Here is a 6,000-nt window from a genome sequence, read left to right on the forward strand (position 1 = left end):
TTACCCACTTCCTTCCTTCCTCTCCCTCCCTCCCTCTCTTTCTGAGATCAGTGCTGAGAATTGAATTAATCATAGTCCTTGGTTCATGACACACTTTCATCATTAACCCATGCATGGCCCTTATGTATTTACATATGTGTTCATAATATTAAATATGTAAGCACGTGGTATCCAACCCAAGGCACCTACATCTCCCATGTGCTACTATCCTAGCCCATCTTTCTGCCTCCTTGTCACATAAAACTACTCTTCTGATTGTTAAGACTTTTCATTTTCTTAGATTATTTTTTTCAAATATCTATACAGTTAATGCTTGAACAAATCCAGGGGTTAGGGGTGCCAATCTCCTCACAGTTTAAAATCTTTATATAACTTTAGAGTTGGCCCTCTGTGTCTGAGGTTCTACATTCAGAGGTTCAACCAACCACAGATTTCGTAGAACATATTTGTTGAAAACCATTCACACATAAGTGAACTTGTATGGATCAATCCCAGGGGTCAACTGGGTGTGTGTGTCGTGTGTGTGTGTGTGTGTGTGTGTGTGTGTGTGTGTGTGTGTGTATGTGAGTGAGTGTTCATTTGCTCAGTTGTGTTTGACTCGTTGTGACCCCATGGGCTGTAGCTTGCCAGACTTCTCTGTCTGTGGAATTTTCCAGGCAAGAATACTGGAGCGGCTTGCCATTGCCTACTCCAGGAGGTCTTCCCGACCCAGGGATGGAAAGTGAGTCTCTAGCATCTCCTAAACTGGCAAGTGGATTCTTTACCAACGTGCCACCTGGAAAGGCCAGTTTGTGTATATACATATATTTGTATGGTGGTGGTGGTTCAGTTGCTAAGTCCTGTCCGACCCTTGTGACCCCATGGACTGTAGCCCACCAGGCTCCTCTGTCCATAGAATTCTCTAGGCAAGAATACTGGAGTCGGTTGCCACTTCCTTCTCCAGGGGATCTTTCTTACCCAGGAATTGAACCCGGGTCTCCTGCATTGCAGGCAGATTTTTTACCAACTGAGCTACGAGGGAAGCCCTTGCTTAAACATTATTCAGTTTTACTTGTTTTTTGACTGTTATCAAAAGATGCTATACTGTATGTAGTTTTCTAGGACTTGCTTTTTGAACGCAACAAGATTCATCCATAATGATATGCACGCAACTGTAGCTCATTCATTTTCTTGGCTATGGTAGCTTATCATGTGAATAAACACAATGTTAAAAAATTATTCATGACACTTGCTGAAGATGGTAAGGAAGACTCTTTGGTGGGAATTGGGGGGGTGGGCGGGTGGTGATGTGTGGGTGGTGATGTGTGGACTACAGTGGGGTTTCATAGCCAGGGAGGGACATCAGGCTCAACTTGAGTACAACAAGGACAAGTAGGGATTTACAGCCAAGGAGCAAGGTGGAGGGTGCGGTCCATGCATGGAAAATTGCTGGAAGCAAACCCAGAGGTAAGATGGATTCTTGCTAGACTGACTCAACAGGGTCCTTGTTGAAGGCAGACCAGCCTGAGGGATGAGGTCTTTGATCAGATACTGAGGGTTGTCAGATACAAAAGTGTGGGAGGGTTTTGCTCAACTGATTTAGTAAGATTCTTACTCAAGCTCTACAGGGATGGAGAGGGAAGCCAAAGACCGGGCCTGGATGAGCAGAGGAGACATTCAAGTTTGGTCAAAAGAAAGCATCTTTGCCAGCAATTTATTTTTCATGGTCCTTTCAAGGGATGTTGAGGTTGAGTCTAGTCTGGGGGCTATTAGGAACAGTGCTGCTATGAACATTCCCAAACAGCTTCCCCCCTGCATCCATGCTAATATTTTCTTGGGCCTGTTCATAGGTGGACTTGTTGATGCACTGTCTAGCATGGGCCAGCCCATCCAAAGAAGTTCTAAAAACCGTTTCAATCCTCCACATCAAATGTCATCAGGGAGATGCAAATCAAAGCAATGAGATGCCACTACAGCTCTATTAAAACGGGCAAAATCCAGAACACTGATGGCACCAGTACTGGCCAGGATACAGAGCAACAGGCACTCCCACACGCTGCTGTGGGGAACGCAAAATGGTAGAGCCACACTGGAAGACACTTTGGTTCTTTCTTATAAAACGAAAGCACTCTTACTATCATTCATTCATTCATTTCGGTAGCTCATTTGTGTCCGACTCTTTGAGACCCCATGGACTGCAGCATGCCAGGCCTCCCTATCCATCACCAACTCCCAGAGTTTACTCAAACTCATGTCCATTGAGTCGGTGATGCCATCCAACCATCTCATCCTCTGTCGTCCCCTTCTCCTCCTGCCCTCAATCTTTTTATTTTTTCTATTTTTATTTTTTCTGCCCTCAATCTTTCCCAGCATCAGGGTCATTTCAAATGAGTCAGTTCTTCGCATCAGGTGGCCAAAGTATTGGAGTTTCAGCTTCAACATCAGTCCTTCCAATGAATATTCAGGACTGATTTTCTTTAAGGTGGACTGGTCGGATCTCCTTGCACTCCAAGGGACTCTCAGGAGTCTTCTCCAACACTACAATTCAAAAGCATCCATTCTTCAGAGCTCAGCTTTCTTTATAGTTCAACGCTCACATCCATACATGACTACTAGAAAAACCATAGCCTTGACTAGATGGACCATTATTGGCAAAGTAATGTCTCCGTTTTTTAATATGCTGTCTAGGTTGGTCATAACTTTCCTTCCAAGGTGCAAGCATCTTTTAATTTCATGGTTGTGATTTTGGAGCCCAAAGTAAAGTCTGCCACTGTTTCCACTGTTTCCCCATCTATTTGCCATGAAGTGATGGGCCCAGATGCCATGATCTTAGTTTTCTGAATGTTGAGCTTCAAGCCAACATTTTCACTCTCCTCTTTAACTTTCATCAAGAGGCTCTTTAGTTCTTCTTCACTTTCTGCCATACTTTAACTATATAGTTCAGCAATCACAGTCCTTGGTATTTACCCAGAGGAACTGAAGTTTTCACACAAAAACTTGCACATGGATGTTTATAACAGCTTTATTCATAATTGCCAAAATGTGGAAGCAAACAAGATGTCTTTTGTAGGCTAATGGATAAACAAACTGTGGTACATTCATACAATGGAATATTAATCAGTCATGTCCGACTCTCTTCCACCCCATGGACTGTAACCTGTGAAGCTCCTCTGTCCATGGAGTTCTCCAGGCAAGAATACTGGAGTGGGTTGCCATTTCCTTCTCCAGGGAATTTTCCAACCCAGAGATTGAACCTGGGTCTCCTGCATTGCAGTAAGATTCTTTATTGTCAGAAACACCAGGGAAGCCATATTATTTAGTACTAAGAAGAAACGAATTCTCAAGGCATGAAAGACATGGAGGAAACTCAAATTTGTATTTCTTACAAAGTGAAAGAAGCCAGTCTGAAAAGGCTACATATAGTATGATTTCAACTATATGACAGTCTGGAAAAGGTAAAAGAGTATGGAGACAGTAAAAAGATCACTGTTAGTCAATGGTTAGGAGGGAGGGAGGGATGAATAGGTGGAGCACAGATTTTTAGAGCAGTGAAACCAGTCTGTGTGATGCTATCATGGTAGATAAAGGTCATTAGGCATTTGTCAAAACCCACAGCATGTACACCAAAAGTGACCGTAAGACAAACTATAGACTTTAGGTGCTAATGATATGTCAGTGTAGGTTCATCACTGTAACAAATGTACCACTCTGGTGGGGAATGCTGATAATGCGGGAGGCTTTGCATGTGTTACGGCAGGAAGTGTATGAGAAATCTCTGTACCTTCCACTCTGCTCTTCTGTGTCCCTAAAACTACTCTAAAAATACAGTCTGTTTTTTTTAACTGTTTCAGTCCAACCACAAAGGGTCAAATGCACCGAAAATAATTTGCACCATTTACAGGTTACCACAATGATTGACCTAGGGATCCCCAACACTATTTCCTTGGACTCATTTGCATACAAATGATTTGCATACTGACATAGTTGCAGATCTCAGGTTATCCCATTCCCCTTCTCCTAGATAAGCAGAGCTACTGGTGTCCAGAGGACTGAGCACCCCATAGTTAATCTGTAGCAAGAAAGTAGACAAAGTAGACAGGTGTGACTCAGTGACAGACACCCAAATTCATCCAGTGAATGCTGAACTTGGTGCAGGATAAGGTATTAAGGACACACACAGGCATGCATATGCACAGCTATGTCCAGAGTCCTGGACCCTGGTACACTGGAATAAGGTGGCAGACAGAGGACAGATCACAGCAGGGTCACACCACAGGGTTTTAGCCTTTTAATCAATTTCTGTAATCCTCATGTTTATATAAAATGGTAGAGATACTGTCTACCCCATAGAGTTGTAAGGATTAAAGGAGGTGCTGTCTATAAGGGCTTGGCAAATGTTTTTTCTTCATATTGTGATCTCTCATGAGTTACCAAATGCCTGGAAAATGGAACTAATAAGTGTACCTTTATGTAGGGGACTTCCCAGGTGGTCCACTGGTTAAGATTTTGCCTTGCAATGCAGGGGGTGTGGGTTCCATCCCTGGTTGGGGAGTTAAGATCCCACATGACTGTAGCCAAAAAACCAAAACATAAAGCAGAAGCAATATTGTAACAAGTTCAAGAAAGACTTTTTTAAAAGTACCTTTCTTTAGTGGCACTTCTCACATTGAAATACTGAGCAGCTGAACCACCTCTCCAAGCCTGAGAAGTTCCCCTCCACATGAATTCAAACAACTCTGCTTCCTACAGATGAACAAAAAGCCCAGTGCCCATCAGACTTCCTTGGTGGTCCAGTGGTTAGGACTGCACTGCCACTGCAGAGGACACAGGTTCCTTCCCTGGTCGGGGAACTAAGACTGCACATGCCAGGCTGCGTGGCAAAAAAAATGCCCAGTTCCCACTCATAGCTCTCAAATTTCTTGCAACTGCTCATTGCATTTTATTTTTGGTAAAATCAAGCAAATAAAACCCCTTCATGTCCTAGCCTCCCTTGCCCTGGATGCGGCTGTGATCTGGATTCTGCCAGACAAACATACCAGTCAGATTCAGAAGTTCGCTCCTCTAGAACATTCTCTAGGCCTACGGAATCCCCTCTGGCTGGTACTTCTGGGAAAGTAGAGGAAGCTGTTTTCTGGAATTGGAGTGAGAGTGGCAGCTTCCTCATCTCATTTGTGGCAGACGTTCCCTTACCAGACCCATTCTGTCGACAGAATTATTTTCCTGAAAGTTCCATCCGGAGCCTAGTTTTCAACAATCCCAATGATTCTGTACGCTATTTATTCTGCTTCACTAAGTCCTCACCTGCATGAAATAGGTGGAGTGGATTCTACTGTTGGCAACTAAGAACTCCTTCTGTTACCTTCCCTTTTCCAGTCTTCCTGACAGCTTGGCTAATCACACCCTTCCTCCTGGGTTTTCAAAGCTGGAACCAGCTATTCCAAAAAAAACAAAGAGGGCGGAGAATTCATTTTGATGGAAGCATTGGCAGCAGCAACATCCAGCCCCCAAGGATGCCATCAGCTGTGGTACCCACTCCTACATCCAATGACCAGGGCTGTCAATGGCAGCTCAGTAGATTGGGTTTGGAGTGTGATTCCAGCTGTATTTCTGAGCCCTGCATTTGTTGCTAATTTTGTTGTTCCTGCCTTTTTTTATGGTATCTTTTTCCTGGATCTTGCTCTCTAGCCTTCCCAGTCATTCTGTGATTTCCCAATTTTCTTTCTTCTTAAATCTAGTCATAGAGTGAATTACACTGATTGGGTTTCGAATGTGGGACTAGCTTTGCGTTCCTGGGATAAATCCCACCTAGCTGTGATATATTGTCCTTCTACTACATGGTTGGATTTCCATTAGTGTCTATATTCATGCGGATACTGTCTGTGCTTTTATTTTCTTGTAATATTTTGGTCTTGCTTTGACACCAAACGAAGACTGGATTTCAAGAATAAGTTAACAAATTGCACTAAAAAGGAAAGAGAAAAAGAAAGAAAAGAATGAGTTAACAACATTCTTCTTTCTTCT

The sequence above is a fragment of the Bubalus kerabau genome, chromosome 2 (assembly GCF_029407905.1).
Source record: "Bubalus kerabau isolate K-KA32 ecotype Philippines breed swamp buffalo chromosome 2, PCC_UOA_SB_1v2, whole genome shotgun sequence".
Classification (NCBI taxonomy): Eukaryota; Metazoa; Chordata; class Mammalia; order Artiodactyla; family Bovidae; genus Bubalus; species Bubalus kerabau.